This window comes from Dermacentor albipictus, chromosome 4, assembly GCF_038994185.2.
Source record: "Dermacentor albipictus isolate Rhodes 1998 colony chromosome 4, USDA_Dalb.pri_finalv2, whole genome shotgun sequence".
Taxonomy (NCBI): Eukaryota; Metazoa; Arthropoda; class Arachnida; order Ixodida; family Ixodidae; genus Dermacentor; species Dermacentor albipictus.
In genome coordinates this window covers 56,157,476-56,175,325 of record NC_091824.1, presented here as the reverse complement: position 1 = coordinate 56,175,325, position 17,850 = coordinate 56,157,476, and the positions used below count along the sequence as shown (strand labels likewise).

The following is a 17,850-nucleotide window of genomic DNA, read 5'->3' as shown; positions in this document are numbered from 1 at the left end:
AAAATAAATACGTGTAAATAAGAGTGGGGCTGGTGTCGCACTCATCGGGAGGGAATTTTGCCTCTGTGTTATTGACGGTAGCCGAAAACAGGCGCAGTAAAATTCAGATATAGTCACAGAATAGATGCGGGAACAAGCTCGCTGAGTTATGGTTTGTTCCGTTGCGTTCGATAGCACTCTTTGGCTATAATTGGCCCTTGCGCCATCAAACCCCACATATAATCATCATCATCATCGATTGCGTTCGATGTACTCAATCTGCCTCTGAAAAACACAATCCGAAGTCACAGTACAGACTTTACTTTGACTTGGAGAAAAAAAAAAGGCAGTAGTTAATCTCCTATTCGAAATTGCAATAGCCCTCACAAAAAATTTATTTCGGCTTTCAGGATCAGTTTGCTGTCGCTAAAGCAACAGGCCACCAAATGTGTTTACTTGCGTAGCATCTTCTTCAGCATGACTGCCAACTCCTCCTGCTCTTTCATAAAGATTGGGTGAATTTGGGCCCGTTTTATAATTTACGACTGTATCGTTCAGGTTTACAAAAAAAAAACTAATTTTCTTTGCGAAAGTGTTAGCACGTTGGTCCACGCACCTTCCGTTTAAACTCTTGTGAACGGAAGGCTGGTGGCCATGGCGTTTCACTGCTGAGTTCGAGGTCGCGGGTTGAAACCCCGCCACGGCAGCCGCATTCCGATGGGGGTGGAATGCAAAAACGCTCGTGTACTTCGCTTTATATAAATGTGCACATTAAAGAACCCTTTGGTGGTCGAAATTAATCTGGACTGCATGCCTCGTAATCAGATATCTCGTGGTTCTGGTATATTATTCCCGTAAAATGTAGTCACTTCTTTTTGCGATCTTGTTCTTGCATAAGAATAAGCCGCTTTTATTGGCGGTTATCGCATACTTTAACACTTGTCTATTATTTGAAATATTTCTGCGTTGTATTCAACCGGGGTCACTATATTGTGGCCAATGCATGAAGTGCATTCTCTAATGGTCGATTATCTCTATCATAAACAAACATGAATCGTAATGAGGGCGAGATAAACCGAATATAAGAATTATGCGACTGTTGAACGCATACATGCCTGCCAAGCAACTCAGGAACTCGGTCAACGGTCTCAAAATGTTACCCATTGCATTACCCAGTATCCCCCTTGCTACTGCAGTGCACAGTAAACTTAACTGTTGTAATGCACTGCTCCTCAACGAAATGAAAAAAAAGCAAATATTCACACTGTTCGCAAGTATGCACCCACAATTCGTGACGGTATGGCACCGCTCGCAACTTATAGGAGTTTCAATCCTTCAGAATTAGGTGCAATTATCTGCTCCTTTCTGCCATTCTGGCCTTTCGGTTTCACCTAAACACAAGTGAGCCTGCCAAGTAAGAATTTTACTTATAGCAAGAAACGAGGAATGTAAGAAAGGTACATAGGGTTCTTACCGTTTAAGGCTCGTGGAAAAAAATCCAAATGAAAATCTATATAGATGGCCGATACATTTAAATGTATCGGCCATCTAAATGTATCGGTATTGGCCATCCATGTATCGGTATCAACCCAATGATGATATGTTGCTCAAACTTTGTTATTTGATTTATACTCGCTATGTTATGGCGTGACCTCTGATGACATTAGTAGGAAGTATGCACGTTGAGCATAACTTTGACTTGCTTTCTCTTTCTTTGTTTCTGTTTTGCAGGTCCCTATAACCGTGGCTCGTGCAAGACAACACCGAGGAGGACATCGCTACTGTCGAAAATGGCTTTCTAGTTTTCTCGACATTCCCAACCCGCACACGAGGAAGAAAACCTCCGGTTAATAATTCAGAGAGGCTTACAGATGAATACGAAGGGGAAATGTTGACACGACCGCAGAGTAACAATTGAAAGTTTATTCGAGATAACTTGGTAAATATGGAAAACATGAAAAAAAAACATCGCAGTTCATGGGAGTTCACACGAGTGAGCGATGCATGATGGAAATGTTTATTTCAGACTTAGGCTCAGAAACTGCATGATCAGATGATAATTTAGATTGTTTCTTTGCAAACTTGTTGATAGCATGAAAGTGTGTCTCAAAGACACAAAAGATTTAATCACTGTGGATAAGTGACCTGCGTATATATAGTACATTATTAAGCGGAATAAATGGACGCAAGTTACCATTTATTGTATTTAAGAATTAGATTTTCTGTATAAAGAAAATCTAATTCTTAGAAACAAAGAACGTAACTTCCTGCATACATTTATTCTGTTTAATAACATAGTATATATGCAATGCTTCCTGTTATTATTCATTTAGAGCGAAAGTTGATAAATGCAATAGACGAAAGCCTCATCACATTTTACATCACATTTTTTGAAGCGTGACCACGACGCTTGGTAAGATACCATAGAAGAGTAAACCTCACAGCATTTCACAAAGAGTGATCTCGACGCTTGGCTTGCATTTCATGATTTTCTATTACCAGAACCAGCTGTCTACCTCCACATTTATGTAACTTTTAGGCACTTGCAGAGTCAGTTGATGACCACCATAACATTAAACAATCTATTGTGAAGATAAATTGGTATTTTTTGGGCACGCGCTTTTGGCGGAAGTTGACACTGACACGAGCGCTCAATTTCTGAGGTCACTTCGCTGGTAGAGAAAAGGGACAGGTTCAGTTTCAGCGTTACGTTTTCGGTCGGTCTTGTTCGCAGGCATAAAGTTAATGCATTTTTCATAAGTGCAGAAGAGGTCCAAGGATCAACGCCGAATGCGCACATCGTGTGAATGTAGTCACAACATAATTACATTGTTACAAGCAGTGATTATCTCGTACGCATATTTTTCTAGTTCATGAGCTCGACGTCGGCCACTGTAAAAGCAAGTTTTCAAAATAATAATCTCAATGTCTATACACGGAAATTTTGACAAAGTCGACCCCCCCAAATTTATTCAACCCGTTCGTCGCACTTACACATGGTGTGGAATCGTATGTATGAAAGCTAGAACAAAACAAGTTGTGAATTTTTATGCCGCGTAAACTAGAAATACACCAAAGCGTTGAGTTATATTACTTCCTTTATTTCAAATGTCTTAATCGGTATCTACTTCTTGCAGATACATTATTATCAGAAAACCATGGCATTAATTAGTCAACGATCCCGCACTTCATATTTCTCCAAGACAACCCGCGTAAGATGTGTTCCTATTGTAAAAGCACGTGTGTAATCTAGTGTTTTCTTGCATGTAAACTGTGGTGTGTCGTGTCCCTCACAAATTAAATAGGAATTGCAGCTAACTGGCAAGATTTCTCCATAAAAACTCAATCTGATTACGTCTTGAGAGGTGGCAGCTTTATTAAATATATCGCGAGTTGCAGCGATGTTGGATCAAAGCTACAGACCCTACATAGCCTAAGCTGACTTTCTGTGCAGGTTTATATACAACATGGGGACGTATTTGCCGCTGCCAGAATGGAAAAAAAGCACGAAACGTTATTTCCCCGACGTGCAAGCAGCGCCTATTTACGTACACTCGGCTTGCTGTCATCTGCTGGTGACATATAAGTGCATTGCAACAAGGTGTTTGTATTGTTTGAAATCGCACTATTTTGTGTGTGTTCTTTTCTGTCCATTTCTATCGCTCTCTCTTTCTCTCTTTAAAATTTGGAAATGTTTGATCAAATTCGCTCGTCAGAGATGGTTCATCTGTATTTGAAAGCCCAGTTAATACGTATGGAAGCACACACACAATCCAGAGCGCCGACATTAGCCTTCGGATTTAGCCGCATCTCTTTATATAACGGAAACCTTCTTAGGCACTGCCACTGGTCACTCGTTTTTTTCAGAAGCCCTGAACATTATCGACAGGTATAACCGCGTCGTGTTCTTTTAGCCCTCCACTGTAACGTAAAACCAGGGATGGGTGCAACCTTGCACCTTAACCGTACTGGTGGCGCAGTTTGGTTACGGCGTTTGCGCTGCTCAGCCCGAAGTCGTGGGTGTGATGCCGGCCGCGGTGCTGACATTCCGATGGGGATGGAATGTGAAAGCGCTCGTGCAATGTGCATTTATTGGTTGCACGGTAAAGAACGCCAAGGGGTCAACATAAATTGGAAGTTCTCAATACGGTGCCCCTCATAAACCTCTGACCAGTATCCAGGATGGGTAACCCCATAATTTAACTTTAACCTTCCTCCGTCAAGCAAGAGTGCAAAATAGAGCCTTGAATCACGTTAATCTCAACCAGCAGTAGAGCGCAAGTGACTATTACGTCAAGCACAAGTGACATCATACTGAGTAATTGAAGACGAACATTTTGACACTAAATAGATCGCAAAAAAGTATGTGCCGTCGCTTTGTGCAACTTGTGGCAGAAAATATGGCGTCACTATAGCGCGTCGCTGGAAGTCCTGACTTCTAGCGAGTCAATAGTAAAACCATGAGGCCATGTTCAGATAGTGGAACTGATGACGTGTACGAAGTGCTCCGTTTTTCTGCAAATTTTCTCAGGGTACAATTGTACCATCACTTGTCTCGGTGACGATATTTCGTTGATAATTTCTCATGATCACTGTTTATTGGAATATGTGCGATGATTGCCGATACCAATTTGGGGCTTTATCGTATAGGTATTAAAATCTCGGAGTGTCAGAGCGTAGTTTTCCGTGTGTTATTCTAAATGCAGCTAGCCTCAATATGGTGGTTTTTAGTATTGTGTAAATTACAAAATTATAATTTTGTGCAGCCAGAGAGACGTCTACGATACAGAGATAGGTTTGCTGTGAATTTCGAATCAGAGCTCCACGGTCTCTTCATAAGTGTGCATGTTTGCCATGTTTAAGAACTTATTTTGGAAATAGGTTCTTAGCAAGAGCAGCGGTGGCAAGCTATCACAGCTCGAGGTGCGTCTATTACCAGCAGTTTTTGGGCTTTAGATAAACTGTCGTGATCCATTCGCTCGTTTACATTTAAAACTGATATACACACAGCAAGACTTGGTGTATGGGTAGGAATACCATTAGACCACATAGTACGTAGTTTTGGTATTTCATATGTCTGTCCGCACGGTTTAGCCACATGAAGACGAAGCGTATCGCTAAGTGTACACAGCAGTATATCTTTAATATTATCATTTCTACCCCAAACTTTCATAAGATCTCTCTCTCTCTCTCTATATATATATATAAATATATATATATATATATATATATATATATATATATATATATATATATGTGTGTGTGTGTATTGGAGCCTTCAGGCATGGGATGATTTCATCCTATGTTTGGATGTGAGAGGTAGTTGAAGTTAAGTTATTGAATGTTTGTTGCACATCCGTACATTTACATAATAGTCTTCATCACCCTGAATGACTTTTAGGAGTTGAAACTCCTTTCTTCCGTCATTATAGTCAAATTATTTAGCGCTAAAATGGCACAGTTGCGATTTGAACTTCACTGCTCCTTTTCGGCGAAAACCATGTTTATATATTGTATACATTTCGTTGTGGCAATGTGGGAAACCATGCGCCGCTTGCCAAGGCTGAAAAGAAAGAGTGTCTTGGAGTCGAAATCCCAAAGCTCATGGTTCGCATGTGCTCGTTGCTATTGGGTGCTCACCTTTCCTAATAATACGTCCAGAATCAGGACTGAGGGGGTTGTGGTCATATGAACACTTTTGGCGCTTGACCTTTTAGCGAGTTTTTAGAGCTCTGTTTTTTTTTAAATTCTGTCTATGGTCTATGTCTATTCACAAGCAATATTGACCACTGAGCTCAGAAAAGAAGGAAAGCTTAGGCACGAAGACTGTGCCATCTGTCCATGGGAAGTGCATAGAGTTTCCAGAGACCTCGCGAGCAGCTGAAGCTGGACGGTGCACCGGCAGAACCCGCCACGTCTAGATGAACCGCCGCCTCAGTAAATCTCAACCTTATCGCGACTTACTGAATCTTGCCCGCGAAGAAAAATAAAAAAAGAAAGAAAATGGGAACCTGGGCGCCAGACAGCGTCGCGTCAATATATGAGCCGCTCCCTCCTCCAAACTTGGCTGCCGCACTTCGCTGAAAAAAAAATTCTTAGCCACGGCTCGTGTACACACGCTACCTACGCCCTGCCACTCTTATGCCACACGATACCGGAACGGGCTCTGACGTTCTCGCCGGTGTTCGTCCTCGCTTTCTCGCTTGCCATTCCTTCGAAACCACGCGCACCCGGCTTTCCGAGTCACCCGTCTCGAGCTATCCGGTCGAATTTGATCTGCGACTTCCTCTCAAGGACAGATCTCCCTTTTCCGCGGTCACAGGCACCGACTGCTGCATGCACTATGCGCGCGGCGATCTGAAGCACCGCACCGTACCGTCGCGTCATCCCCGCGCGGCCAGTCTTCAGGCGGAGTGCGCAATTTTGGCCGTAGTTTCTGTAGACTACCCCCCCGCCCCCCTCTATCCTTCCTGCCATGAGAAAAAAAAAAGCAAGCAGCGGGTGCATGCATGCGAGTCACGCTGCACGTCGCGTTATCGGACCCGCGGAGTCAGGAGCCGCACCACTCAGCGCGACGCGGCAGCCAGACAGCGAACGTCCCACTTGCCAATCACGGAGCCCTATCTTGCGCGGTGGCTCTTGGGAGGACCGCCCGTCCTCCAATCACCCTGAGTGCCCCCGTATGCACCGCCGTGCATGCCCCCGCTGTGTGTCCACACGCGGAGCGGGGATCTCAATCTGCCGCAGAATGCGCTGTCAGATACCGGCGACCCCTGCCTGTGGCGTCCGCGCTGCCATCTGGCGCGTATGCCCCCGCCACTGTAAGGCGATATACGTGTGCCGACTCGGCGTCTGTGCCTACGAGGGCGCCGAATCCTTGGTGCTCCTTTTTGCTTCGGTCATCCCGCAGTGGGTGCGGAGGCACGAAAAATAAATGGTCGCCCGTTGATGAAGAAGAAGTAGAGGCCCGCGGATCGGGCGTCGGGCAACGGATATACGCGATCTGGGATCGTAAATCCACGGAGGGACGACAGCGGTTGATAGCGGTCGCGGACCATTGTCTTTGAGCTGACTTCGCAGCGATGACCAACTGGCCTGCCACGTTCGATGAGTCAGGAAGGCCAGCAGGGTCAGATTTCTTTTTGTGGGTGTGTGTTGAACCATGTCTAAGAAATAACGCGGCTAAACGGGATATTCTGCTTCTGGTGAAGCTGCGCCCACCTTTACACGCGCGTTTGTTTCTGTACCCCAGACGCACGTGCCTTGAAAACTTCAACCATAACAGCTTTTGCACCACTGCCATATAAAAACTGGTGCTCAGAAGTGTTGATAGTGCTTGATAACACATACACACACAAAAAAAAAGCTAGCGAGAACAGCCGCTCTGCATACAGCAACAAATAAATTGACATAACCAGAGTGAATATTCAGAAAATGGTTCTGCATGACTCGAGTTGGTTGTATGTATGCTGTTTCATGACGGCCATGTACCTTGAATAATTTGCTCCTGAAAATAACGAATTGATGCATTTTTATTCAGGCGACAATAGGTTTACATTGATATTCAGTTTCCGTCTAGAGTTCAGCAGTGAAGATAACTTGTTGGGCTATAGCACACATGAAATGGCTGTTTGCACGTACGCTCTGGGACGGCCATTGCTACTTAAGAATAAAATGCGTCGAATTAAATATTTTCGCTGGCTTCCGTAACATTATTCGAACATTTACAAAAGAACATGTATTATCTGAATTTCGAGCACAAACCAATTATATTTATCTAGTAGAGCTTCTAGCAGTAAATGCACGGCCATCTCCTGCCTTCAAGTCGCATTTCTTACGTGGACGGTGAACGAATTGTTCCTACAAAATGAAGATAACACACTTATAAGTGTAAGGGCTTCGTGGTTTGGCAGGTCCCAATTTTCGTTCTGAGATAATGCGGCGTTAAATTTCCACAGTATTTGAGATTGTCGGCCCTGAGAACAAATTTGGGTTTCGGTTATTTCTTTACGAGCTGTGATATTCAGGTTCCCGTGTATGGGGCTAATATAGACAGGCGCCACTTGGCGCTAGATCCTTGTACTCCCGAGCCGTGCAACTGAACTTCGCATATCTGGTTTCTCTATTGCATGTGCACAGGACGACTTGCAGATGATTCCTCGAAAGCCAACGACCCATGGCGATCGGGGGACCGTGCTGCAACTGTTGGACCAGAAAGAATGAAAGAGAAAAAAGAAACCCAACCGGCCTCCGTAAATCAATGCTCTCCGACCACCCATGTACATCCTGCGCAACGGACAGGAACTTGGCAGCCATCTTACAGGTGCAGTGCTCAGAAGATAACCATCTCGTATCTTTAATTAATTCCCGACCGCAAGCACCCTATATCACGGACAGAGAAGCGAAGATTTCACTACATTTGCTTTCGTTGTTCTTGTCGTTTGCTGCGTCCTGCATGAATTAGCCAGCTTTATCGCCCTAGCAGTAAGCTTATACCCTTAGGTTTTGTCCATGTAGAGCCCGCATTCTGGTTAGTCACGTGTGCGCTGATAGCGACAGCGCTGGGTGATTTTTGGCGATTTCGTCGCACTTCCGTTGAATTTGACTAAATATGTTTTCAGTCAAGCCACTGGAACCATTGAATTTCCTTCTTCCCTTTTCTTTCTCTTTTTCTTTTGCAAAAGGCAATAAACGAAAAGGTTGAGATGGCATTTTATAGCGTCCGAGTTTGGATAACGAGGAATGTAAGCTCTACCACTGCAGCACATGGAGCAGCTCATATTAAACACGTCTCCACGAGCTTTTTGAAGGACAAACATTCTATGCATCATGTGTGCAATCAGAAAGTTTTAGGCCAAAATTCCTCAAACCAAGATAACTGAAGAAATGGGTCCCGCCTAATTTTGCCGTTTCACACGCAATTCAGCTCTTAGTTTTACATTTATTAGTGATCATATTCCTAATTCCTAAACAACGAGTGCCAGGCATGGCAGAAACCCGTCACAATTGCGTAGGATATATATTTGATAACTTAATAGCAAGTACAAAGAGTCCCCGATCCAGTAACGACACCGCACAGTCCAAACACATTTGACATTAAGAAAGAATGGAACAACTTTTTCACTTTTATTTAATGCTTGGATAGTACATTCGCATGAAGAGGAACAATGGAAGTTTTTCGAGCAAAACTTTATTTAATAGAATAATTAATTATTTAGTAGTTTAGATGCTGAGCTCTGCACCATTCAAAACCCGCTTTAGCGTTTCAAACACGCTATTATGGACTTTCCGTTACATTTCCCGTGATCAAATCAGAATTCGGTGGTGTCAAACTAAGCATAGCAAGCATAATACACTGGACATTGTGGCAATGAGAAGCAGGCAGTTCCCAAGGAGAAATACATAAAAATACATTGTAGTAACATATGAATGAAAAAAAAAAAACAGGGCTCATATTCGCAAAAGGTTCTTGCGCTTGAATTGTTCACCAGAAAAAGTTTCAGCCAATCCTGGCGCTGTAGATAATATCAGCGAAAGCATCCAGTCAACGGAAAATATCACTCACGAACGAAAAGCTTTGTGAATTCAGCCCCAAAACATTTCATTTTTAAATAAAGGAGTTAGATCGTGTTATAGGCAAATCTCTGCAGCAAAGCAGCAAAGCAGAAATTAAAACATAATGCAACAAGCAAGTACTGTCTTTTCGAAATTTGTATATCGAAGTACCGATGCACTAATTCATCGACTGCGCCTTGGGACAGCATAACTCCAAACATTTTATAAATTGCATAAAACAGGCTTCCTCCTCAGCTTGCTCCTGTGGCCACGACGACGAGTATGTTCGCCATCTATAGATTTACTTCTCGGATGCCCCATATACGCGGTGCAAAGACGGCAGCTAGAATCACTCCATTGATTCTCACCGACCTTTCTCACTCACAAAATTGCTAGGCCCATGGCCATCGAATATAGCACAGCGAAAAGCATTGAACGCACTCGTACGTTTTTGCGAAGACACAGACATACTTAACAAGTGCTAGATATCGTGCCTAATATTCAGACGATGTAACAACAATTTTCTTCTATTATTTGTAATTATTAGCGCTTCTATATTAGGTGTCATACTCTTTCGCATCCTGTGTATTCTCATCTCTTTATATGCTCATCACAGTCTACATCATGGCCGCTTGTGAGTGTTTGTGACTTCATTTACTAGCTCATTGTGGTGCGACTTGCGTTGGCCTTTTATATTTATATGTTCGTGGGTATATAGGACTCTATACTGTAAATTTCTGACCCTATAACGTGGTTTATTTTCATTTTCTAACTACATATATTTTGCCGATGTTGTTGTTTCAGGTATGCGAAAACGAGTAGTCGTCACTATTACAGGATCACTACATCTCTTCGTTTTATTCTCATATATATATATATATATATATATATATATATATATATATATATATATATATATATATATATATATATATATCCTTAAACGGCAAGAGCAACTATGATATAGCAGCCATCGGGCTCCCTGTACTAGTACAGCAGTACCTAGGTAATCGGCACGTGTTTATTAGTTCTCAACTCTGCAAATGCAGGAAGGCGTTTTGATTATCCTGCTATATCCTTCTGCCGGCTGATCTAACTTAACGCTGTTTTCTTTACGTTGTCGCAGGGTTGGAGAAGCAGCTTCACCCTGAAAAGTAAACGCCGGCAATATGACGTTGCCACAGAACAAAAAGAACTTCGGATCAAGAGCTCAAGCGGCGTTCCCGTTCATTTCGGCAACAAGGCCACCACAATGTCACGAAGGTAAACACAAATAAAAAACATTGATTGTCGAAAGTGAGCGCAATTTACTGCACTCCGTGAGGTGCGCCGACACAGAAAAACACGTAATGGAAGGCGAATAAATGATTCTACGATCCTTAATGCGCCAGTTAAGACTCCACACAAGAAAAACAAGCCGGAGCGAAGATTAGCTCCGGTATTTCTTATTATTGTCTTTTGTCGACCCTTAAATAGTTCATTGCGTGAACATACACCTAATCTGGTATAAAGCTGGTGGGCCTCTACCAATACACCTTGAAGCTACCGCGAATGGTCTGCTACACACTTCCACTTCCCTAAACCACATGCAGCAGCTTTGTGCTGTCCAATAAGAAAGCTTATTAAAAAGATCATACAGCATTATGAGCCACCTATCTACTGTTAAACAGCACCATGAATTAGTAGCAATGAACCAACCTAAAACGAGAATGTAGAAGAAAGGAAATAAACTATAATGTCTCGCATTCGACAACTTCGGGAAAGCGAAATTTGCACAATTTCATCTTTCAGTATTCAGTCTCATAATTATGTAAACAATGCGCTTCGCGGGCGCAAGTGTAGAAGACACTTTTATATTGATTTCAAGTTTATTTTGTCGTTTAGGTTGGATTTTGTCATTGCAGGTATATATGAGTCACTCATAATATAACATTTTCACAGTGAAGTCGCTAGAGGCACCAGCGTGATACAATTGATTGAAAAAGTAACTGGTGTGCTTCATTCCTTAATTGGGCTGTGCGTGATGGCTATCCTGCGCCGAAATTTCGTCGCAAAAGGACAATGTGTTGTCGTCCTTCGAATCCTGCTCGATATGTCGAGTGGCAGATCCCTCCACCCTGCACATGCATGAAGGTGCCGCGATAAGATTAGGAAACTTGCGCACGATTGAGTCAGCTTACGGAAGTTAGGGGTTGAAGATGAGGCAGAGGATTTCATCCGGCAGTAAGCACAAATAGATGAGGATGATTTTTGTCTACAGGAACTTTGTATGAAAACCTTGAAAGGTAGTGACTGTAATGACCGCACCTACAGCAGCATCAAGAAGCGCTTACTTGGTATTGATAAACTATGGGGCGAGCTTAGCTGGGATGGTAAGCGGTGTGCTTACATAGCGCGGAGTCTGAAGCAATTGGATCAGACAGTGATTCCGTAAGCGTTCCTGCTGAAAGCAGAGTGATATTATATTGGAAAACCGAAAAGTATACAGACTATAGATGGTTCATTATGGCAGTGTTTTCAAGCGCAGCCAATCTGCAACGTTTTCTACAAAGGAGGAGACAGACAACCGAAGGCGCTTTCGTGTGTCCGTCTACTTGTCAAAAACAATACACCTTGGGGCTGCTTGAAAATACAGCCAAAATTGCATTAGGAGCATATAGTATTGTACATTTGCAAAAAAATGCCCTAGCTGTATGTCTCATGAAAAAAAAAATAATCATTCTGTCCTGCGTATTCTCATTGAAATGTGTCAATGTAGACAGGAAGAGTGCATAATTTTATTAGAGACGTGTGTAGTAGAGCATACCTTTCTGTTATATCACAGCCCTCCTAGTTTAGCATACAAATTCGATAGCAGTGGTGCTGAGTTGATACTTTTACAGATAAGCTATTTGACCTATTTGAGGAGACGACTATTGAAAGCCTCTTGGGAGTGCACGCATTTCTGTGAGATACTCTATGGCCTTGGCGAGTAGAAAAACGTGAGTTCTGGGTTTTGTCACAGATCATAGAAACCTAGTGGAGGGCATTAAGCATTCCTTACACCCGAGGATATATTTCATTCAAATATTTTAGAGCATGCTTGGTAAAGGTAATTTTTAATTGTCCAGGGAGGCAGGACATGTGTATGTCACGTGACCTGCGTCCTTTTCCTAAGCTGACGGCATTTCCAAGTTTTCCAAATATCAAAGGTTGGGTTAAAATACTTATAGCGTTATACTAAATTTTATCGTATTAAGGCAAACATATATATCCAGGACAAAAATCAATACAGGTTGGAAGTATGTACTTCCGTGGGATCACATTACCTGTTTTTTGAGTGCAGGAAAGAGAGAACTAGAACACTGTTATGTAATAGTAAGACTGCACATGTAGATTGTGTTCTTGCTAAGGTACCACCATTAATTATCAGGCACCGGTAGGTATCTCAGGATAGTAATAATCGAAACAAAGTGTAGCAAGGGTAGCAAGCCGTATCCTCATAATCAAAGTATTTAGTCAGACCCTCTAAAAGGTACCATCTTCATTTTTGTTTCCGCTGGCTTAATAAATTGCAGCCAGTATACTGTACGCATGACGTTATATAGGCAACTAAGGAATGTCTCCCTTTCTATCTCCCCCTTCTACTCTGTTTCTCTTTTTATCACTCTTCACCCTTCCCCCTGCGCAGGGTAGCCAACCGGAACTACTTCTGGTTAACCTCCCTGCCTTTCTCTGCATTATTTTCTCTCTCTCTCTCTCTAAGGAATGTCAAACGAACTGCATTATTTTTATATTATTTTCTTGTAATAGACTGCGTACCCAATACACGCGACACTCGCTAATCATGAATGCATGGCATAGTTTGCGAAAGCCAACAGTGTTTCTTGTAGAGTATTTATTTCCGGACGTAAGAAATAAACCAAGCAACTGGCTAGTTGGAGCTTTTGTTGAGGTCTTTATTGGTGTTAACGTACTTTGGTGATATTTCACACCTTTCAGAAAGTGTGCAACAGCCTAACCGGGGCGTTGATCATGAGACGAAATATATGCACAGGGTTAAGCGTGTGCGTAGGGCGATCGCTCTTACAACTCATGAGAAATTGTGTAGAAGAAATACAGCTCTTACATTTCCGGTTTGAAAAAACAGACAAAACTTGAATTTCGGTAATAGTAGCGAGCCATATGTTTTCCACTATGGGCAATTATAACGGTGAAACGATGAAAATAACGCTATTTCGTTAGCATTGTTACGAAACTTTGGCCCCAAGCGAGCACACAGTTCTTGCAAGCAGAATGTTTTAGAAGGATACAAACGTTGCGATAAATGTCTTTGCAATATTTTACATTCTATTTACCATTATTTTCACTCTGTATCATGTTACCTATAGTGCTCCGCCTCTACTATTTGTTACCTATGCAAACGCTTCCGGGCAAAGGTGACTTTCTTGACATGTTGGTGGCTTTTGTGCTCGTGACCATAGTCAATTCTAAAGCACCGCACGTAACAGTAACACCATATAATCCTAGCCAATTTCTTAGTTAATGCAGTTACTAGGCTTCAGTTCTGTTCTAAACATTTCTCACGTCTTCCCAGAAATGCATACCTGATCTCCCCAACGCAATTGTGTCAGGTTCGTCTGTGCGCATTTTGTCCTTCATAGACGAAGCGTCCATTACGTAAACATGACGCCCCGCAAAGGCGTAATTCAAAGCGTATACCCACGTGGTATTCGTTTAAATCCGTGACTTGACACCTCTGGCGAGTCGCTTTGTCTCTTTGCCTTTCGCAAGCGTTTCCCTGCCGGGCAAGCTTCATTGAAATTGCAGAGTTGCTGCGAGAGTGAAGGAGGGAACGAGGGTGGTGGTGTGTTGGGATGCTAAAACACCTTTGCATTACTATGCACCTGCGCAAAAAAAAAGCAAAAATAAAGTGAATATTGTGAATGTTAGTACCAAGCTTGCCACTTTGTCATCCATCAAAAACTGTCTGTATGTCTCTTGCCATAACGCAAAACACTCAAATCATTGCTTTCGTAAGCTTCTATATATACGACAAAGCTTGTTGTTGTGGCTGTAGCAACGCGATACCTAACTTTACCTCACAGCTGGCGTTAGGCACGGATCTGCGCGACCCGCCGGGTCCATGTGCGTAGGTGTGTGCGAACGATTGTTTGCAGATGTCCGCGACACTTGTGCTGTGTTACACCACGAAGGCAAAAATAAAGAATAGAAAAAACAAATTCTGTGCACCAAGTACTGCAGCCTTAACAAATTATTCCGAAAAATGTGGAAAAAGCCGTAAACCGACACTGGTGTCACGTTATTTCGACGGTAAAGAGTCAAACGCTGCTAAAATTACAAGTTACGAATTTAACTCCAGCTTTTGGCACCCATAAACGCAAACAACGCTCAAATGACAACGATAGTGGAAAGAGTCCTCGGTTCCTCGGTCGTATACGATCTAAATTCACAAGTGAAGTCCAGCCGCTATTTGTACATATATCACCATGCATTAAAGAGTCATATCATTGGTCCTCGCGTACATTCGAGAATGCACTTAATAGTATTCGCTTCACACACGCAGTCACACTGGACAAGGCTTTGTCGATATATAATCGTTGACAACGTTCAAGAAATTTCGGTTTCAGTACAGGTGCGTCCTGCGCCGAGTGGTAACTCGTTAACAGTGGTAATCTGGTGAAGAAAAAAACTGCCGCATGCGCAGAAATTCATATAATGCGTGCTTGGCTATATATAGTCTTGAATTATATGGTATAGCCAAAGCTTTCTGCACTAGATGTTCAATCGAACGCCTGAGTTACAAACTTCGCGTACAGACTTCTCTTCAAAAAATTATTCTGTTTCAGGATCACTTGAAGCGTAATTTCGGGTTGACTAAAAAAATACCGTTTTTATAGTGTGCCAACGGATTCTTGAGTGTCCCTACTGTCGTCTTGTTGATAATGGAGCTTGCACACATGGTTAGCTGGCTACAAGACAATGCGAAAACAGTGCATTGGATGTCAAACACATTGGAAGTCATGAGCATGAAAGCCAGCAAAATGTCAAGAAAATCACCATTGCCCGGTGGCGTTTGCATAAGTAACAAATCGTCGAGCCGGAGCACTATTACACATAAAGGCTCTGCGTGGAAAAACTGCACATCGCTGTCGCAAGCAAATACGTTTTAATTTTCTCTGCCAAGAAAATGAAGCACGGACAAAGCGTAGCTAGTAAACAGAGCTCGAAATCCAATTTTATCATTTCAATGCTCATATCAATCTTATGGCTTAGACAGCAATATCAGTTCATGAATGAACAACGCTTTTTCTTAGATAAAAAGCGTTTTACAAAAATTTTATCATTGCGAACCTTCGGTTTAGCTTTTGCTTAGCTTTTGAACTTGCGTATTTTTTTAATCATTTTTTTCGAGTACTCTGTCAGTTGTAACAACTGTCGGCGTCATTGCTGCGACTATGAAATTTATTAAGCATCGAAATGAAAAAAAAATGCATAACGAGAAGCTCACTGCAAATATTACAGAAACATAACGAAACATGCGGTATAGTGGTTCTTTCTGAAACTATCAGTAGCTAAATATGCGATTGGTCATTTAAGTTACAACATCTTTCTTGTGAACACGTCGGAGATTATGCTGAGGAGCATGCCCTTAAAGCGATAAAATGCCTTGAGAGCCGACTGCCATTCTGTATTGAATGCCGTAACACTTCGGCAACTCTCTAGGCTTGTCTATAATATACCACAGCATTCCAGTGCATATCCTATACTCTAAGAAATGTTTGCACCCTCTGAGGCTTACCTCTCCCCTAAACCATAATTGTCTGACCGTCTGCGTACACTTCCTCATGAGCAATCAGTGCTCGCTATACTCCCCTATTATGCAAAGACACCTGTGTACCATGCATTATGTGCACGTTAAAGAACCCAACCTAGTCAAATTTATTACTGGGCCCTCCAATACGGCGTGCCTTATAACGAGATCGTGATTTTCGCTGAAAGAAACTGCAAAATTTAATTAATGTATACATTCCTTTGAAGAAGGCCATGCCACGCCGATAAGCACACGCCGCTCTTGATCTGCAAGCACCTGAGGAGTCGCGTTTAAGAAGGGAAATGCAGGCAAGATAGATGACGATTATTGTTTAGGGATAAGATATGCGCCAAGTGATGGAAAGCTTCGGTACAGGGCAGTTACATTTTGCAGCCTCCCGCAAAGCTAAACCAGTACGTCACAGCGCCACGTCTGTCATTCAACGTAATCAAACTATATGACGACTCACCCTTATCCCAGCTCCACACGCAGTTTTCCGGACCGCTTGTATGTACAGACGAATCGCCGAGGTTCACACACTCTACACGCAAAACCGAACTCGCGATCGGGCCGAAAGAGAAGCTCCGCGGGCCAAACGTATACATACTCTGTCCGCACGTAGGCTCGCGACCTTTTGTGAATCTCTCTGACGCTGGTCGTTGAGAGCCCGTCACCGGTGCGCGCGCTTTGGTTATTACCTGACGGCGGAGTCAGCACCCGCGCGGCACATTGGAGCTGGCGTAGAAAGGAGAAAAGGAAAAAAAAAAGAAACGAGAGAGAAAGCGCCTCTGCAAGCGCATTCGCGCGCTTCTGACAAGTCGCGCCGAGGCCGCAGAACGGACAGAGACGCGACTCGGGATTGGCAGAACACACACGCTTTACGATCCGGTTAATTGCTCGACCCCGACGACTTTCGGGGACATTTCTTGCCGAGAGTCGTCGTGTCAGCGCGCCGACCGACCAACCAGCAAGCCGGCCGGCAAAAAGAAGGCAGCTCATAGCGAGGCGAGAACATGAGACAAGCGCGAGAATACTCACGAATGGATAAAATAAATATAGAGAAAAGAAAGAAGGTGTCTTCCTCTTTGACGCTCGGACGCCGCACAGGGCGGCGCCTGTTTAATTGCCGACAGTTATACGGCTCTCTTTATGACGTCTCTCTTCGACTATAGTGCTGTATTTGTTTTTTTTTCTTTTTTGTTCTACTTCGGTTATTTCAAAGTTTATTTTTCTTCCACGACTTGGAATACGCTTACTTCAGAGCGCTTCAAAAAAAGAGCTGAGACAACCTGACCTCGTGACATTATGGCCCTCTTAAACACCCTCTCCTGGAATCAATGAAAAGCCGACGTGTAGGGAGTACTCAGCACTCTTCTCGGCGCTAGAAGCATATTCAGAGAAGATGCCTTCTTTTTCTGGTTCTTTCTCGAGCATGTATATTTTTTTTTCTCGCACTAATCAACTAGTGACCCACTTCCGGAGCTGCCCCTTCCGTCAGAAAA

General features: G+C 43.0%; 1 protein-coding gene and 1 long non-coding RNA gene across 3 annotated transcripts in view; one reads left to right on the top strand and one right to left on the bottom strand.

The window, feature by feature from the left end:
* LOC139059099 (uncharacterized) overlaps nt 1–11,349 on the top strand; it is a 49,471-nt gene extending 38,122 nt beyond the window's left edge. Inside the window, exons 2-4 of the long non-coding RNA XR_011513905.1 lie at nt 1,711–1,825; nt 8,119–8,302; nt 10,661–11,349. This is a non-coding gene — a long non-coding RNA (uncharacterized lncRNA). The remainder of the gene's footprint in view (nt 1–1,710; nt 1,826–8,118; nt 8,303–10,660) is intronic.
* LOC139059093 (uncharacterized) overlaps nt 1–17,850 on the bottom strand; it is a 163,806-nt gene that overhangs the window by 80,649 nt on the left and 65,307 nt on the right. The gene's annotated exons all lie outside the window — the stretch shown is intronic.